This window comes from Hermetia illucens, chromosome 4, assembly GCF_905115235.1.
Source record: "Hermetia illucens chromosome 4, iHerIll2.2.curated.20191125, whole genome shotgun sequence".
Taxonomy (NCBI): domain Eukaryota; kingdom Metazoa; phylum Arthropoda; class Insecta; order Diptera; family Stratiomyidae; genus Hermetia; species Hermetia illucens.
Genome location: NC_051852.1, coordinates 96,674,708 through 96,694,986, shown reverse-complemented (window position 1 = coordinate 96,694,986; position 20,279 = coordinate 96,674,708). Strand labels below are relative to the sequence as shown.

At 38.5% G+C, this 20,279-nt stretch overlaps 1 protein-coding gene across 3 annotated transcripts in view; it reads right to left on the bottom strand.

Annotated features, from left to right (window-relative positions):
- LOC119656008 (phospholipase D2) overlaps positions 1–20,279 on the bottom strand; it is a 68,685-nt gene that overhangs the window by 47,699 nt on the left and 707 nt on the right. The window contains exon 1 of one of the 3 annotated variants that reach the window (XM_038062257.1): positions 20,122–20,264. The exons of the other annotated variants lie outside the window; for them this stretch is intronic. The gene's annotated coding sequence lies outside the window, so the exon portion shown is untranslated. Of the gene's footprint in view, positions 1–20,121; positions 20,265–20,279 lie in introns of those variants that run through there. 3 annotated transcript variants of the gene reach the window in all.

Sequence of the window (20,279 nt, the reverse complement as noted above, 5' to 3'; positions counted from 1 at the left end):
AGAGCCACTGGGCTCGACGATTTCCCGCAGAATTATTTATCGCTGCACCTGCAGTTACTGCTGCTACTTCCACTAGTACGGAAATCTTGGGAATTCGAGACCTTTCCCAGAGGGTGAAAGGATGATTGTTAAGATTTCCAAGAAGGGCACATATTTTGAGTGTGACAATTGGAAGGGTATCTACGTGCTCCCTGCCGTCGCAAAGATAATAGCCAAAATAATTCTGGAATGCATTCAAGAACATCTGAAAACCCTGATTGGCCGAGAGCAGGCTGGTTTCCTCTCCGCTGCTTCGCTGCCTTCTCTAAGATCTGGAAATGCAGTTATGTCAACACCAAGATCAAGTTCTTCTGTGCCAGTTTTTTTTGTGTTGCTAGATAGGAGTAGCACAACGGAAGGCTCCAAGCCTTTCTCAACAAATGTCTGCAACCTATCATAGGAGTATGTTGGCCTGATACTATTTCGAACGAACAACTTGGTCGGCCAAACAGACCTGTCACCCGTACGCGATGCGATCGGGATGTGGAAGTGACAGTGGGTAGGCTACACATTAAGATGGAACGACAATTACATTGTTGGCTATGCCATGCGCTAGAATTCAATCTCCCAAGATAGCCGACAAGTGGGTCACCTCAAGAGTAATTAGCGCAGAACAGTAGAGAAGAAATGCAAGCGTCTCAGGAAGTCCTGAGAGAAACTGAAATGCATTTTGATTAATCGCGACTGATGGCGCGTAGGCGTGGTAGAAACACTTAAATGGTAGGTTAAATATGTATAAAGAAGGAAAATAAACCAAGCAGTTCGTTCATTTATGTTCAAAAAATACTCTAGTCTTTTAAAAACGGGTTATATGTCATTTTTACTGGTATGCTATTTAAATATTACATTTTTCAAAGTGATATTCTAATCATTATGTGACACTTAAATTAGGTTAACTCAGGAAGTCGGGGATTGGAAGATAATAAAGGATATTGCCTGGTGTTTCATTTGGCACCTGTCTTGCCAGCTTCTATTATGTGCTGTCCGTGTTCTGGTTTACTTTGTTACCCTCTGGTTCCCGTAAGCTCTCTGCTTCAACTAGTTTTTTGCTGTTATTTTTCCTGACCATTTCCGTGCTCTCCCCAACGTACGAAAAACAGTTTTTTGCTTTGTACCATATAGTTTTTTTCACAATCTGGGCACGTTACTTTGTACATTCTGTCATGTTTTAATTTGCTTTTAGAAGATCTTGGTTTTGATTTGGTGCAATCTCTTCGATGGCACCATGTCAATATTCAAGAGACGGAATGTTTTATTTCTTGACGACTTCTACTCCGAAGTATTTTGATGAAGGAACCCAACATGGTTCTACTAGCTTAAGAACAAATTTTCATTGGTGGGCGTCATGACGGATGCAGTTTAACTACGCACGATTTACATACGGCTACAGGAGCAGCTCGTTAAATGCCTGTCAGCAAATGAAACGGCTAAGCTCTTGCAAACAGAGTGGGCACCGAGCTGCTAGACTCTTTGTGGCTGCAGAGACTGCTGGAGAGCACACAGGTCTGTGCGGATTCGGAGTCTCCGGACACGTTGGTGGCCACCGCCGATAAGATCTACAGGCGACCCGTGGTTAGCGAAGTTTCACGTGATACAACAAACTAGGTGGACTCGTTGCACCAGACGGTGGCAGCGTCAACTGCCCCAGTTTCTAAGTTACCGGAGGCATTTTGTCCTTTGTGTTCGGGAAGTAGGACTACATCACGTTCTAGATTTGCTTTGCCGGAAGTTCACGGGAAAGGCTGCAGAAACTCGCAGACTTAGTGAAAGCATATAACCAAATTCATATAGCTATAGACATAGACAATATTCACCAATATTATACCTATCGGACTTTTGGAGTGCACTAGGATGCCCTTTAGACTGTGCAATGCGGCGCAGAAGTTTGAGAGATTCATCCACACTGCCGGGAAACCTTCAACCGCAGATTGAAGACATGCTACGAGCTCAGAAAAAGGATCAAGGCTATATATTCCGACTGATTTCACGTAAGTATTTCGCGCCGTTCACGATTTAATACACCCAGACATCTGGACAACGGAGTCCTCCGTTTTATCGGAGTTAGGTAAGCTCCTCGGCTTCAAACGCCATCAGAAAACCGCATACTGCCCCAGCCAAATGGGTGGTTGGAAGATGGCGCGGGACGCTGAAATAGCTATATTAACTGAAGACGACTCTTCTTGGTCGCACTCAATCGCGAGAAATTTGCTGCAAAGTCCGCAGGGCTGGTATAGGATTTTTTTCATGTAACCAACTTCGCACTGGTGAACAACTTAATTGTCTTATATACTCAAATGTATGTACATAATTGCTCGCTATATGTGTAATCTTAGCTTGGAAGATCTCAAAACAGTTTTTCTAAACTGGCATGACAAATAACTTGAACAGTTTTTATTCGGTTGCCAGAAATTTTAATATCATCTTTCTTATAGCATTTCGCAGAGAATTACATACGGTATTCCCGATTAATTGGAAATTTTTTGTTTCCTAGAAAATTTTTTATGAAATTTTCTAAAAAATTACTAGTTAATAATATTTTTAACATTCTGTACATACTGTTCTAGGTATTTCAAGCTCATAACAACATAAAAAGAAAACGTAATCAGCTGTTTGTCATTTTTATACATAAAAGCCGAAAAAAATAATCTCTTATAATTCAATATAAACAATTATTAGAAAAAGAAGACAAAGCCTGAGATGTAGCGATAGCGTAGGCGACTACGCCAGACAGCTTTTTGGGATATCGAATTGGTGGACCTCGGCACAAAACCGGGATGTCTGAAGTTCCTCATTAAGGCAGTCCTGGACCGGATACCGGTTGTTGCGCCGTTGATGATTATGATATCTCACCGAAGAATTTCCTCCCCATCGGCGGCCGTTTGCACCATGTAAAACTGTCGCAGAATGGCAGGAGAGGCAGGACAGGGAAAAAAAGCCACTGGACCTATAGAATCTTAAGAGATATTCAGAGATGGTTCGACCGACTCCACGGGGAAGAAACACAACTTCTGAGCGGACATGGAGGTTATCGAACATACCTTTATTGACTAAGGCATGACGATTCGCGGTATTGCCCAAAATTGCAGAGGACGCAAAATACGCCTTATTTCAAAGAGAGATTCGCAGTTCAAAGAACTGCTTTGTAACCTACAACTGGGGAAAACATTACACCCGATAACCTCATGTAGCACATGCTTAAATCCAGGAGGATATGGACTGCAGTCGAAGAGGTGATGGCAGGCATCCATAAAGAGCTTAGTAAAAAGCGACGAACACGAATGCGAGTACAGAATAAATTCTGACCCAGCCTCGCGACGTTATATCATATGGGGATCCGACGGGGAGAGTGGAAGAAGATGGAGGTGATTTTAGTGAGTAAGAGTCCGTCTGGCAGGAGCAAACGGTAGCTTTTGAATGTTTTCACCTTCCATCGAGACCAAAGACAAGCAGTGAATTTTGATTTGCACAAAACCTCAAAAAAGTATTTAAACAATATTAATTTTAGTCATATTTGCCTTTTTGGATTGGTTTGGTAGTCAGTATCCGGCAATGATATCAAGGGAGAAAACCACATTAGAAGGTTTATAAAATCGACCTTTCTTCCATTGCATAGATCGTTAGCTTAGCTATTCCAGAATACGCTGTGGAAATTTCAAAGCAACATTCGTGTTGCTTTAGAATTTATGAGCGTCGAACCGAGCGATTATCAGGTACAGGCTCAAACCCGGACTCCCAGAAGGTGGTCGCGTCATTTCCTTACGTAATCATGCAACACTATGTAAATAGCATATTTATGATTACTTGGCATCAGTGTTTTCTACGAGTGCGATTGTATTTGTTGTAACGGCTAATTTTCAAACATTTTTTTAAACGCGTTTTTCTTAAAATGACGGTTTTCACATTTGCTGGAATTCCAGCTCAAAAGGTAATGAATCGATCATTATGAAATTACCAAGCATATGAACCAACATTTGAGATACTAAGAGTGTTTTTTTCTGTACTGTGAAAAAAATGGTGACATTAATTTTTCTTTGCATTGGGTGTTCATATTCTTAGAAAAGAAAGGCTAATAAACTAAAATTAATACCCCTGGAGTTGCTACACGCCCCGCATTTAGAGAACGCTAGTTGTGATCTTAAACTGATTAATGCCGCGTAATTTTGTTAGTTTTGGCATGTTCAAATTTGATTGAATTCTAATTAATTCTTCCCACTAAAATAATCCCAAAGAAGTACGTGAAAATAAGCCTTATAATGGGGTGCCCCCCTTAATGAAGGAAGTAATCTATTCAACAAATACTGTAGCGTAAATCCTGCCATTACTGCCAAAGTTCAAAGCTATCAAGTTTGTACAAAATTACTGCATCTTAAACCGGGATGTGAACGTCATAATTAATTAATGGAAATAGTTGGCATTTAGTACTAATGACCCATACATAAAGTCTCGCTGTCTAGTCAGATACTAGCGAAAGAGGACTATTCTCGATAGAGTAGTTTCCAGGGTAAATTAGTTATGTAAATTATTGTTGAAAAATAGTTCACAATTCAAAGAACATCTGTTTGAAATTTAATTAAGTATAGTAAAAGTTAAAGGAGTTACTTGGATTTTATCCCAATTTATCAGTGTGATTTGCTTTATGTAAATAATTGCAGCCACAATTGTATTTTGCGTCATATATGATTATGTATATAATATACTTTTTTCTGTTTTTAAAGATGTGATCTAACGTATTCTGTCCCTTAACAAAACGTCTATTGGCACTGATTTCTATGCCGACGTCTTCTGCATTTGAATCTGTACCATAGATGTGTTTTTATATAACACTACTTTGTAGGATATTACATTTACAGAGTCTTATCATTATAATTTTTCGTGTGGAATTATCATTATAGTTAAAGCTGTGCAAGTGATAAACCTATTGTAAAATATTTTTTTATTTTTCGCCCCGGAATGATAACGCTTCGGTTCAGTCACAGAATCTTCTAAGATGGCCAAAACTTATCAAAAAGATAGTTCATTTAGTTCATTATAAGGTTCAAATGAAGATAAGGTTAAAAAAGGTTGTCGAGTTATTCGAATCAATGTTACAAAATTTCATAGCTTTTCCCTAGCAATAAGCTTAACTTACATATCAGTAATTATGAAAGCAGAAATATGAATTTACAAAGAATTAAAGTAAAAAGAACCTTAAGTAGACGAAATCGTTGACTCTCTCTCTCTCTTTAAAAAATAGCCGCTCTTCCTAAAAGCCCTGTTGGAAAACATGAGGGTAATTAACCTTCAACTTATAAAGCTGATTTACTTTATTTCAGTCAAATTAGTATTTGACTCAACCAATTAAGTACTTTTTCAAGCAAATTTACACTTTTTCTAACCAACTTAGTTTTTTTTTCCAAACAATTATATTTCATATTTTCCTCACCAATTCGGCACTTTTATTCCAAGTAATTAAATACCTTCATTAATGTGGGACAACATTAATTTACTTTTACCCGTTGTTAGTAAAATTTAAAAAGAAATTACTTTTAAAGATTTTCAATACAGCTTAAATGTTAATTCTTTTCCTTCTTCGGCAGTTGTGGGCACTTTTATCGACCACAGGGGAGGGGGCTTTTTAGAAAATTACCATCTAATCCATCAAGTCATCGCTGCTCGTCTATGGCTTAAGTGTTAATTGAAGGTAGGCAATTCAACAATCGAACGACACAAGATTATTTTGCAAGAAAAATCCAATCGCCAAATTAATATTAAATTGTATTATTAGGATATGGTCGTCTGTATTGAAATTTAAAAGATATAATGGCAGAGTACGAATAGCGGTGACAAAAGTAGCAGTCACAAAAAATTTAAAGGAGAGAATGACAAAATATGACATCGCAAAAGTTTTTGCATTGGGTCATCGATATTTTCCAGACGAAATTCTTATTTTTCAATGTTTTTATTTTCAGCAATGAATATTTTTTTCTCCCATTATTACGATTATGTTTCTTACAAAAGAGAATGTACTTCATTTAAAAGTGTATTTTTTTTAATGTTCAACCAGCTACCGATTAGCCCTACACTCCCATATTAAGACTTGATTTCAGAAGTACTTTGCCTCCCATTGGTGAACCCGAATTGAGTAGAGCTAGCTTTTAATCCTTCTATCTATTTTACAGTTACCCGTAAGACCTGCAAAGTAGTAAAGTTAGCTTTTAATTCTTCTATCTATTTTACAGTTACCCGTAAGACCTGCAAAGTAGTTCATCTTTTATCTCATCTTTGAAAAGGCCTTAAGTTATCGCATTTTCTTACATGTTCCGCCCACCAAAGCTTTTCAAAGTTAGAAACAATGAAACATTTCGCTTAGTAAACGGTAAGGATTGTTTTTTTTCATGAACCACATGGGTTTCGCTAAAAAAGTATCCAAGATTATAATTTTAGAATTTTTTTCCAGAATGACGAAAGTAAGAAAATAAATTCGAATTACTTATTTAAAAAACTCTTTTCATCAATTATCAAAATCTTATGTATTCACTAGATAATGAAATGAGGAAGTTCCAGTTAAATTGTCAAGTAAATCGGATGAAAACTCTCCGAGTTCTACTGCTCGCCGATTTCAAAAATATGGTTTTGTGTGAAACACCTTGAACCGCGAAGAGGGTTTAGCGATTGACACCAAATCTATGAGGACCCTCCTTAAATTCAACGTAAAACGATGTAATTCACTGTGTGCGTGAGCGTTCACAGTTCCCACCAAATTCAGTGTCAATTGCTATAACCGTCTCCGTGAAAAATGCATGTGACGGACAGATAGACAGACAGCAAACCGATTTTAATATGGTTTTGTTTTATACAAAACCTTAGAAAGGACTGGCAAACCAAAAACTGGACATTCTGTTGAGAATATTGCTGCTGTAGCGGAAAGTGTTGCTGAACAACCTTCAATCAATGTCAATATATCCCCCTCAACAATTAGGCATTCATGAATCAACCGCTTGGCGGATTTTACATAAGGCAAAGTGCAACTTTCATCCTTATAAAATTCAATTTACACAAGAGTTAATACCAAAATTATCAACACAGAAATTTGCTGAATTGGTTCTGTGAACATGAAGCTGGTTTTGCAAGCAAAATCAATGTTAATGATGAAGTTCATTTCGTAATGGATCGATTTGTCAACAAACAAAATTGCCGGATCTGGGGAGAAGAAAACTGTCGAGTAATTTCCGAAAAATCATTACATCCACAAAAATGTACTGTTTGGTGTGGTGTTTGTACTCACGATTTCACGTAATGGCGACATAAACTGATCATGTAGATCATGCGATCTAACTTCCTAATGCGATAATGGGTGAGCGAGTCCTTGAAAATCTTAATTCTCGTATGACAGTCTCTAGGCGTACTCATGGTGAACATTTAAATGTTGTCACTTTTCAGATATAATTGTTAAGAGCCGTATTTTGTATAAAAATAGGAAACCTATAAGAATCTAAATTTTTACATATTTTTTTCAAAACAACATCTAGGCTCGTCTTTCGAAGGCACATTATTTCATTGATTTTTAACAAAAATTAGTAAATTGTCATATAAGAAACCTTCCTTTTATATGCTTAGACAGTCCATTTCTGAGATTAACTGTCCCCAATGAAACGAGGACTTTTTGGAGTACTTAATGCCCTCTGCCATTTTTTTGAACAATGATAAAACGAGAAAGCAATCTTTTTGGCACTCAGGAAAGTTTAAATAATGTTTGGCAAAAAGTTTCATTGTCGTATATAATGACATAATAATAGTAATAATGGTTGGCACAACAATCCATATTGAATCAGGGCCTTAAAGTGTGTTAGAGTACTTCATTCAAGACCGTAACGGTATACTACAGTATACTGTAGGAGGCAATGTGGTCAGCACTGCGCTCGACCGAGATTATTACCCTAATTTGACTCAGGTACTCATTCACAGCTGAGTCCACCGGTATCCGACGTCAAATCACGATGCAAATTCCACTGCCACCAGTGAGGTTTAAACTGCGACCTTCCGTACGAGAGCCTTGAGTTAAGTAACAACACTTAGTGTGTATTTGTTACACATTTGTTTCTTTTAGTACTTCCGTACTGCGATATAGGAACAAGACTATTGTAATATCGAAACAAGACTGAGGTTCCTTCTCGGTCACCTCGTATATATATTTCCTTAAAATTATTTACATAATATACATATGTTCCTTATCTTCTATGAAACTATCTAATACATAACACATATGGTTCTTATCTACGTAAAATCCTTCTTATCTACGTAAAATCCTATCCTTTTATTAGGGTCATTCTGAGCAGCGAAGATGCGCAAATGCATCTTCGTTTATTATTCATCAACAGGACATGTTGTGAAAGAAAACATTTGACCTTAGTCGAGTATGACGAGATATGGAAAATTATAAAGACCGAAATATTTATAAGGATCATACATAAGAAAGAAGACGCGCAGATGCATCTTCGTTTATTATTATTTAAGACCAGGATTTATGCTGGTCGTTAAAAGATGCCGACGGTGTGGACGGTTCCATAACTCCTTGTGCACTAACCACTCAGCTATCCGGACATGACATAGCTGAGAAAAAAAAAGAATTTCCGGTATTTTTTACTACTTTTCACAATACTAGTACCTTAAGGCGAAAATGCTGGTTTCATATATATACCTTATTTTTCGTTTTGAAAGACAGACATATAATAACTAGTGGTTTGGCTTGGAACCTTTCATTAGAAAAACCCTTTCAAAAGGATTACTTCGGATTGATGGGATACCTTTTCAAAACAAAATTAGCTGAGCATATCAAATGCTTTGAATATCGATCCCCTGGACCTACGATCATAGTGAAAAAATATTTTCTTTAATCTCTTGAATCGGCTCCTATTATTCTGATAAAACATTTTAGTAATAGTAAGTTTCGAAAACACTGCAACAATCTCCTGACTTATTAACACAATAATGCCCCGATAAAAAAATGATAAGTAGTCCGAGATTACATTAAGCTTGGTTAAATACTGAAAATATCTGCTATCAATGTGAACTATGGAGTATAGATTAAACTTCAAAATGAATCAACGCCAACCGCCGATTTCGTTCATTATTCTGATCAGTTCTAAAATGGACATGATAAAGTGAAATATTGATCGAGTTTATCCGTTCAAACTTGGTCGGATTTTGTATTTTCTATGTATATAATATATAAAGGGGGTCTCGTTTATGATGGTACAAATAGTGGGTAGTACTACTTGTTTGAGGAAAATTGGTCCAAGGAGATTTTCGAGAATACTGTCAAAATTTTCCTAAAAAAAATCACGATTTCCCACGCTCTCAATCATTAAATCCCAGATTTGATACCATTTTCGGAAACTACATAAAATCTCTTATAGAAGGATATTTTTTCACTTGCAAAGGTTATCATAACTTCGAAGATATAACTGTTTAAATAATATTTTTTGTTGAAGATGCTGGGAGTCCTAGGTCCGCACCCACGTAGTGACGGACCGAACCACTTGGGGAGCAACTTACTCCCTCTTTTGCAGTTCTCGGACTCCTTTTTTTTGAGTAAAACCCAAGTTTACAAAAAAAAAAGTTGACAGACGGTTTCGTCCAGGGCAGAGGCAACTCATCAGACGCTGCCTCACCTCTGCCCTGTGCCCACAGTGTGACTCACACTGTGACGGATTTCACTTAAATATAATTCGTACTCATTACGTGTTTGCGATTATATTTAAGTGGAGCATTTTCCATCGATCGTCGCTTTCGGTCACGCTTACCCAGGTACAACAGGCACTATCACTATCAGCAAGAGCCACCTGCCGTGAATTGATCGATTTAAATGCTCGGATCTAGGATCAATACTCTCAGTCAATGGTGAGTAAGGTTATGAAATTGCTTCAAGTATCAACGCAACTTGAGTCAAGTGGTGTTCCATAACTGGCCCTATCTGTGATGGTTGCATCAACCAACGTCTCAAATCCAAAAATTTATTTATTACAGTGGATTCCCGATAATACGTACATCAATTATTAGTATTATCGGATAATCTGCAAAAAATTGTCGGTCCCCAGAGATAATATTTTTTATTTTACACTCCCAATAATTCGTAATCCCAATATTTCGTACCAAATCGTCAGTCCTTTGACCATACGAATTATCTTCTTCTACTGTTTTTATCTACTATATATGGTGATGGCCGACTATTACAGACAATAAACAGCTCTTTACGGCAATGGAGACAAAGTTGAACCAGTGAAGAAAAAGTTGTAAGAAAGGCACCTTCGATAGTATGGGCATGTAATCTGCACTAACGAGAATTCACTGAAATTGGTCTGAATATCGAGGTCGATGGAGGCTTTATTAACTTTATTTGAGCAAAAATCGGCGTGGATATTATTTTCAGGCCTAGATTTCATATAGGGGCAGCTCCATGATTTCTTGCAAAGTTTTAGATTGGTTAGTTTCTGAGAATGAGTCCATGAAATAACTGATCACCTTTTTGCTCCGGCACTTCCCCTCTTTACAACTGATCAATCAAGACCTTTCATTTGATAGCTAATATCACTATACTCGGTGAAAGGAATGGACACCTCCCTTCTGATCAGAACATTTTTCCCCACGTTATAAAAGATAAATTTACCCAAGTATTTCTTTATATGTATTTCTTGAATCAAAATATCATACATAAGGCGCGTGTCATAAGTACCACCTTACTATCAAAATAATCATTTTATGATTAAATTTACAACATACTTCAAAGAGAAAAGTTAGTCATTTACATGAAAAAGAGAACTTTGGCCTACTATAACTTTGTTAATAATCATTTCCAGCATTGTCCCCTATACCATTATTTACATTTATGCCGCCTGCCCTCCTAGAAAGAACTTGCCGGGCGTTTTCGAACAAATGGGGTGTATTCTGAGGAAATTACCACCTTTACACCAGTAAAATCGTGATAACTCAGAAAAAAGACTTTCTAAAGACCTTAGGATGTCCTTATAAACCATTTCTTTCAAATACCCTCACAGGAAATTCTTTACTGGATTTAAATTGGGCCATCTTGCAGGACATCATACTGACTCATAACGGTATACGAGCATCCACCATTCACGATCATTTTCCTTAAGAAAAGATGTAACGTCCTTAAAATATGTCCAGGTGACCCATCCTGGTAAAACCACATTCTCATCCATATGTTAAGTGGCTCATTTTCTAATAAATCGAGCACAGCTTTCTGCAAAAAAGATTTATATCTTTCACCTGCCAATCAATTTAGGAGAATATAAAGCCCTCTAAGTTAGTCCAAAAATTCCTATTAAAGCCTACAAACTTCATTGGTTTTAATAATATACTCACGATTCTAGGATAAAATGATGTTAGCAAAATTTTATCAAAAGTGAAAGAAAGATTAGTTTTTTATAGAAAATTTGCAATGTATGTTAAAATTGTAAAAAAAATAGAGAATTGGGAGAGTCAAACTAGAGAGTTAGCCTCTTTTTTACACATAAACTTTTCTATTATAAGTGATGTCTTAGCTTCGACTCAATGTTTATTCCAATGCTCTAGCAATCGCTTTGAGTTATTATGATTTGAGTAGTGTAAAGGCGGCGACTTTACACTTACAAATAGGTTGAAATTAGTGTCCATGTTTTTTTTTACAGTTGGTATATAAGTTGAAAAATCAGAACTAGGTTTTTTTCCTTATCCTGCAAATATTTGTATTTTTTACGATCGTTTCGGAGACCACGTGCCTCCTTCTTTAGTGCTAGTACCTAATTAATCTTGATGCGGGGAAAAAATAAAAATATTTACAGGATAAGGAAAAAAACCTGGTTCTCCTTTTTCAACTTACTTACAAATAACAATACAGGCGAAAAAGTTAAGAAATCGAAAAAAAATCATTTAGTATTTTTTGCTTAGAATTGCATACCTGGCATACAGTTTGTCTTAGTTTTAAAAGACTCTATTCTCGGCAACTTTTGTGACGATAGATCGGCTCGTTTTCGATTAAATAGGGTGTTGCAACCAAATAGACGCTATTCCTGTGAGTTAGGGCTTAACAATACACTCAAAGTATTCCTTGCTTATCGTAAAAGGTGAAGGGATCTAAATCTGTCGGCTAGCAACCTACAAATTTTGAAACTTTACTACTACCGAAACGCCAACAACCCCTCGGATAGGGACTGACCGTCGAAGACCTTTGGATATTGAAAAAGGACGTTGATTGGTTTCTGGAATGTGTACACGCTCCTCAATAACGGAAGCGGGGGTGTTCAGAATGCTTGCATTCTCTAATTTGAGCGGGAATTCCAACGATATAAGCTGAGCCTAAGCGAAGTAAGATGATGAGGCTCTGGGGAGTACTCGACTCCCTCTTGCAGCAATGTGCTTTTGTACTGAGGAAAGCCAAGTGGTAACAGACGCATACCCGGTATCGGGTTTTTTCTGATGGCTACCGCAATGCGCGCTCTCTTGAACTGCAAGCTGGTTTCTGACGGGCTTATAATTGCAAGATTCCGATCCAGGTTAAGGTGCATCACAATTATACAGTTCTATAGACCAATGGAGACTTCCGATATATGGGAGAAGTATGCTTTCTACGACCAATAATTCACAGTTCAGCAGATGCTTCCTAAAGCTCGCCTCGACATCGCCTAAAGGGATCACCGTCTGATGGTCGGTTACGTTCCCTTGAGTGCTGCGTCCACCACTTCTCACACGGTTGGAGAGCTGCGACCCCACCAAGTTCAACATTGATCACTTATATGATTCAGTTGTCGCGCCACCTAATAATATCAATAAGCATTAAGCCGCCATCAAAAATACTCTTTTCTCGGGTGCTACGCAGATCATCAGGCACGGCTCTGTTGACTACGCGAGTGATAGCGGGTGTGACGCGCTCAAACTACTATGTTGTGTGAAGTTCAACGTAATCTGTACCGTGACAATAGAGAATTTGGTCAGGGAAGCGGAAAACGTCATAGAACACTATAATTTCAGCAGTGAATACCGCAACACAAAAGAGCTTGCATGTGGTCGCAAATCTTTCGATTCGATCCACGATGACCAGTAACTGAGTAAGTGAAAAAACACTTCACCATGGCTCTTAACCCTATCAAATCCAGTGAAATTTCTTTTCTTCTGGGGGAAATGGCTGGTTACCGTAACATGCGGATATGACCTGTTCCTGCAAGCAGAAGAGAAATCATTTCCGCCATCAATGTAATGAAACGAAGTAAAGCCGCTGGGCCCGACGATCACAGCCATACACGAATGGAAAAATGTGCGTATAGTTTTTCACATAAGATGAACACAAAACCTTTATACCTCCAGCGCCAGCTTCCGATATTCCGACTTGTTTAAGCGCGTAGCCGATTTCGTTTAAACTTTGCACGCTTATTTTACATACAAAATACTTGATTCTAAGCGAAGGATTTATTTTTTCTCAATTACAACTTATTTTTTTTATTTAAACAAGTCGGGAAACCGAAAGCTCGCGCTTCAAGTATGATTTTGTTTGCTTCTTATGTAAACATATTTGAGTGCAGAACTACCCCATTTGTACGTAGCCCGTAATGTACATGCATTTAGCATGTCAGGCTACTCACTTTAGTGTGATATTTATATTTAGTACTTTGGGTTGCAGACAAGGCAACTTTGACCTAATGTAACTTTGTTAGTAATGGTACGTTAATCAAACTTGGGGATAACATGATTCATACTATAATATACATTACTGCATTTTTATAACTCTAGAATAAAGTTAAGAGGGCTTCTAGTCAATTTCCCCAAAAAATAGTAATATAATATGATTAACTTAATGCGAGCATATATGGATATGGAGAGTATTTTGAGGCCTGGGCACCGTACAGAGGCCGCTTCACGATTTTTTTTCAAACTTTTTGGTTGGGTAGTTTCCGCGAATAGATCCGTTAAAGAATTCTTCAATTTCTACCCCCGCATTCCCCGCCTTTCCAAGGAATGTCAAAACTAAGACTGGCATCGAAAAATACTAATGGAGACCTTTCATTTGATACCCAACATGACTATATTCTTTGAAAAAAAATTACACACCTCTTTTGCAGGACCCCCTTTAATCTCAACGTAGAAAGATGGATATGTGTGTGTGTGTATGGTGGGGGAGAAGCTACAGCTTCTGAGCACTCAGGACGTGTTGGCCCATTGTACTCGCCACTCCCGTCTAACGGAATATTCCGGATTCGTTAACGCATCGCAGGATTTCCGTTAGTGGATGTGATGCTACCCGTCGCAATTGGAGAACATCGGCACCAAAGTTCTGATGCCTGATACGTCCATAGGCGGGGCATTCACATAGGAAATGCTCCGTGGATTCCGCTTCCTCATTACAGGAGGGACACGTATCATCTTGAGTAATTCCTATTCTGAACATATGCCCAGCTAGTGAATTATGGCCTGTCAGAATGCCCGCAACACACCTGCAAGTCCTCCTGCTTTTCAACAGCATAAACTTCGCGGTACGCTTGTTCGATTCTGGCAGGAAAAGTTTGGTGTATCGAGCAGCATTTAGGCTCTGCCACCTGTCATTGTCGGAAGCTTGTTCCCAGTTTTTGAAAATAGACATAGCCAATGCTACTGATACTCCAATTGCTGGTTTCGGTCCCGGCATAGGAGAGATTGACCCCTCTTTCGCTAAAGTAGAAAGATGTAACTCAGTTTATGTCTGAACGTTCATAGTCCCCACATTTTCACTAAATTTCGTATCAATCGGTATAGCCGTTTCTGAGAAAAGTGCGTGTGACAAACAGACAGACAAACATCCAACTGTTTTTAATGAGGTTTTGTTATGCAAGCAAAACCTTAAAAAAGAGAATTTTTGGGAAAATCATGAGTTTTTTGCTTGCACTCGATATGGACCAAATTCACTTAAATGCGCCAGAACACTAAAACTATCATATTCAAGTGAATTTGTCCATTTCCCATTTAATGTGTTAATGTGTAACATTCCTAGATTTTCCTTAATTAAGCCTACCATTTTTACATGTTAATTGAAAACTAAGATAATGGGGCAACTTTCATCAAGTTTGCAGGTTTCTAAGTCTAAAATACTGTTACAATAACGCATATTGAAATTTAGATAAGAAACCAATTTGAAATTTCTGTATAATTTAAAGTTATATCTTCGAATTGACGATGACCTTTGCAATTGAAAAATATCCATTTATAAGAAATTTTAGTCTAGTTTCTGAAAAGGGTATCTGTGATTAAATGATTGAAGGAATGGGAAATGGTGATTTTTTTGGGATGTCCACTTTTTGATTATTTACGAAAAATGCTATAACTCTGTAATGGTAAAAGATGGAATGTCCCATCCCATTTTCCTCAAACAAGTGGTACTATCCACCATTAGAATTTCTACCAATATAAACGGGGCATCCTGTATAAACAAATAGGCAGACAGACGTTGAATCGATTTTATTAATGATTACCGCAAAAAACTAATTTTACCGTATTAAGTTTTCCCTTTTGCGATACTGTCACTTGTCAATTTATGCACCATAAACACATACAGTGGGTCAAACACATAATCGGATAGCGTGTGCTCCATGTTTTTGAACATGTTTATTTGTATCAAATTATAAGCTTTTTTCTCACAATTTTTATGGAGCTTTTAGCTTAATAAACTTACCTTTCCATAGATGTATATCACATAATACATTTTTATTTAACATTATTATGAAAAATCAAAACAACAAGGAATAGGCAAAAATTCACGCCAAGCTTGCTGTTATCGGCTTTGAAAATGTAACCGAAAGGCTATGCACTCTGCAGAGTCGAAGAAGGATACCTTTTACGAGGCAGGTGAGCGGACCCTCGAAGTCTGTCCCAAGTTTGATATCAAAATCATACTAGAAGTTTTTAAGAGTCAAGTAGGGACGGAGCCCGTATTCAGGCGGCTCACATAGCTTACATAAGAATACCAATGATAACGGATTGCGGATTATTCAGTTAGCAGTATGGCAGGAAATGGTTGTTGAAAGTATTTGGTTTGCGCGGAAAGCGGTCCACAAACTTACATAAGCCAATCTATCTTGTTGGCATAGTGCTCCGAGCTTGAATTACGACACCACCTAAAATCCTCCCTGACAATCAGGTGAGAGTGAATACTGAAGCCATTCACAACACAGCCCTCCGCAACACCTATAAGGGTGAAATGGATGCTGCAATAACAGCGGGTAACAGTGTCCTGGAGATGAAGCATCAACAAATGATCTTCACAACCACCTGAAGAACGTTATCATTAATACGGCCACAAACATACTATTGCATGAAAAGTCGGAACGGCTGGCTCGACGATGAATGTAACTAGCGACGGAATGGTTGAATGGCGCATATCAAGTAATGCTGCATTATCAACGAACGCGGGCATACGCAGTATAGGAAGCAATCGCACCAGGCGCGCAAGTTTTAGCAACAAGTCAGTAGGGTAAAGTTTTATACACCTCGATGTCCATCCTGCCGAGACAAAGAGGGAAATCCGAATGGGCATATTGTTGCGAAGGGTTGAGTATTTTGATGAACTGTTCAACAACCAAAATATCGGCAAGTTGGAGGTCCCGCCGACTGAACACGACGGACAAATGCTGCCACCACCATGCAAGAAGTCGCCAGGAGCCAATGGAATTATAGCCGAATTGGTTAAATATGGAGGCGACCAATTACACCAAGTGTAGGTTGTTGTTTAGGATCTGCGGGATCCTAAGTCCACATCCATGTGATGGTGGACCGGACTAAATGAGGAGCAACTTACTCCCACGTTTTTTTAGTCCATGGATCCCTAGTTTGGAGCGTAGCACCCCAAGCATTTAAAAATCGAAAAAATCAAAATTAGACTGACGGTTTCGTCCAGGGCAGAGGCAACTCATCAGACGCTGCCTCACCTCTGCCCTGGGAGCAGCATGACCGAAAGTGCCAACAGGTGGAGCGTCTTTCCACTCATCATCATCAGACGCTGCCTCTGCCCTGGACGAAACCGTCAGTCAAATTTTGATTTACACCAAGTGATTCTCAAGGTATGGGATAGCGATTCAATGTCTGACGACTGGCAAGGAGGCATTATATGTGCCATACATAAAAAGGGGGATATCACACAGTGCAACAGTTGATAGGGGTATCACGTTGCTGAGTACCATCTGTAAGATATTCTCTGCTATCTTGCTAGATCGGATAGTTCCATACGCCCAGAACATCATCGGCCTATACGAAAGGGGCTCCACTCCAGGCAAATCAGCAACAGATCAGATTTTCTCTCTACGGCAAGCGATGGAAAAACTGCTGGAATATGGCCAGCAATTGCACTATCTTTTCATCGACTTTGAAACCGCCTGTGAACGCATAACCAGGGTAAAACTGTATGCGGCCGCTAGAGAGTTCGGTATCCCGACGAAATTGATAGTCTGACCCTGACAAATGTGTGAGGCCAGATAAAAGCAGCAGGATCACTCTCGAAACCATTCAACATGAACAACGGTCTAAGACAAGGAGATGCCCTATCATGTGTCCTCTTTAACGTGGCCCTGGAACCATCCTCTTAAAGTCCACTTAACTACTGGCCTATGCAGCCTTTATCCGATCGAGCAGGCGGCACCAGGCCTCGGGCTGCACCTTAAGAGGAGACGAAGTGGCAACGTCAGTACCAAAAGCCAAAGAACCAACAACATCGAATCGCGCAGTTCAAGCGAAAACAATAAAGATAGGAGACTACAACTTTGAGACGGTTGAAAATTTCTCCTATCTAAGATCGAAAATCAAAGCCGATACCAGCTATCATAATGAAATTCGCGCACGGTTGTTGATTGCCAACAAAGCCTATTTCAGCTTATGAAAACTGTTTCGTGCGAAACGTCTCACCATAGGGTCAACGCACATACTGTACAGGACAATGATCTTACCAGTCCTTATGTATTCTTCGGAGCCCTGGGTTCTTAGCAAGAAAAATTGGGAACTCTTGACCGCGTTCGAGGGAAGAAACCTCCGAAGAATTTTTGGCCCCCTACATGAGGATGGACGATTCCGTACCCTACATAACGAACTCAATGAGCGACACCACGACCGTCTTATGGATAAAATCTGGCTCAACAGGTTGCGGTGGGCGGGTTACTTAATCCGTATGGATGTGGATGATCCAGACCGGAAAGTCTATAAGGACAATATCTAAGGTAGAAAAACAAGACGAGGCAGATCCTGCCTGAGATGGAGCGATAGCGTAGGTCAGGACAACAACAACAACTTCTAGGAATATCAAATTGGTGGGCCTCTGCGTAAAACAGATGCGAAACTCCTTATTAAGGCAGGCCTAGATGGAATTGAGCAGGATTGGTCAGGGGAAAAGACTCGTCGATCATGATCTGCGGCGTATTCTAAAAGAAAATATTGTTTGACAGCACATGAATTGAAGAAGATAGTCCAAAAGGATTTGAAAAAGGATGTTTGTGCCGAACGGTTGGAAATTTTCGTTAGAAATATGATACGGCAAAATAGCTAGACAAAAACAATACACCGTAAGTAAAAAATAAGTTTCACGGCTTTCGCTCTGTAAGAAATATTTGAAAAAGGATGTTCATTTTTGGAAAAAGGCAAATACTCAAAACTTATCATTCAAATCATTTTTAACCTTTTCTGAGAAAAAGCAGATATTATTCATACAAGTTAATCTACATAGCTCTGATGGTAAAATATGCATACATCTTATACAGAGTTTAATTTATATTAGTATCAAGTATAATTTCAGTCAGTGATAAAATGGAGGCATTTTTCCAACGCAGGGATATGAACACTTATTTTATAGAGGGTAAAATGGATAGATTCCAATATTTACACATCTTGAAGCAAAATGTAAGGCGAAATGCCGAGGAGCTGAATATATTGGATGAATTCGCCTTCTATCAGGACAATGACTCCAAGCATGTTTCCTATGTTGCTGAAATGTGGTTCATCTATAACTGCCCGAAATTTCTGAAAACACCTTCGCAGTCACCATATCTGAACATTATTGGACACGGTTAGAAAGAATTGTTACGAAAATTAAAGAAATTAAGACTTGAAAATGTAGAAAAGTGTAAGGGGGTTATTAAACAGGAGTGGCATATTTCTCCAAAATTTGATGTAAATCTCGTTACCCTGACGTTTAGAAGAAGTGATAAAAGTAAAAGGAAATGTTCCAAAATATTGAAACTCCGCTTTTGAAGAGTTCGTCCGATTTTTTGTTTAAATTTACTTTTTGCTTATGCCTTGTTACGTTTTTTATAGGGATATTTAATAAAAGTATATTATATTATATACTTCTCTGTTCATTATCTAAAAGATGCATATAAATTTAATAAAAAAAATGGAGTTTGAGAACAAAAAACCATGTCCAAAACATGAACCACTGTTTATCCGATCATGCGTTTGGACCACTGTATATTTTTAATATGGAAAAAAAAAGTTCCCCCTTTTTTGCAAAGCCACTAAAACACCACTTTACCCAACAAGTTCTACTACTCATTGCCAATTTACTTTGTCACCTACTATCCTTAACATGATCCATTCCACAGAAAGCAATTGGCTGTAATCCATAAATCCATTTCAAAAAGCACGAAAAAATTATGTGCTTTAATTAAGAAATCAAATAAAGTAATGAAATTTTTATCGCTTGCGGTAAGTTTTGATGACAAATAGAACACCATTCGCAGATAACAATAGTTAAAAATATCTCTGGCAGTTTGAAGTCAACGGCGACCGTGGGTTAAAGTGCCGTTAGTTAGTTTCCACACTTTTCTGGCTAGAAGATATTGCAACTGCTCTCGCATGCACTAGTTTTCCATTGAAATTTAAAATTAATTATGTGGCTCAGTGGGAAAGCCCTGGCTTTATTGATGACGTTACACACACATAAAACAGTCAAGGTCTCGCGCTAAACTCAGGCGCCACACTCCGCCTCGCTAAAACAATCACATCTCAATTGCACTTGCAGCGGCCCGTGGCTGAGCACCAAACCCATCGCAATCCAAACCGGCGCTAGAAACTCACAGAACCTCCGAACTCCCACTATTTTACCATTTCTTCAGACTTGATGACGTCATGTTATTTATGCTCCATGGCAACTTTTGGCAATGTTTCAGCCGTTTCAGCACTCACGCAACCACTTTTTCTTTATGCTTCCAATTGGAATTGAATGCGGACACGGTTGCGCTGTTTCGAAACAGAAACAGACA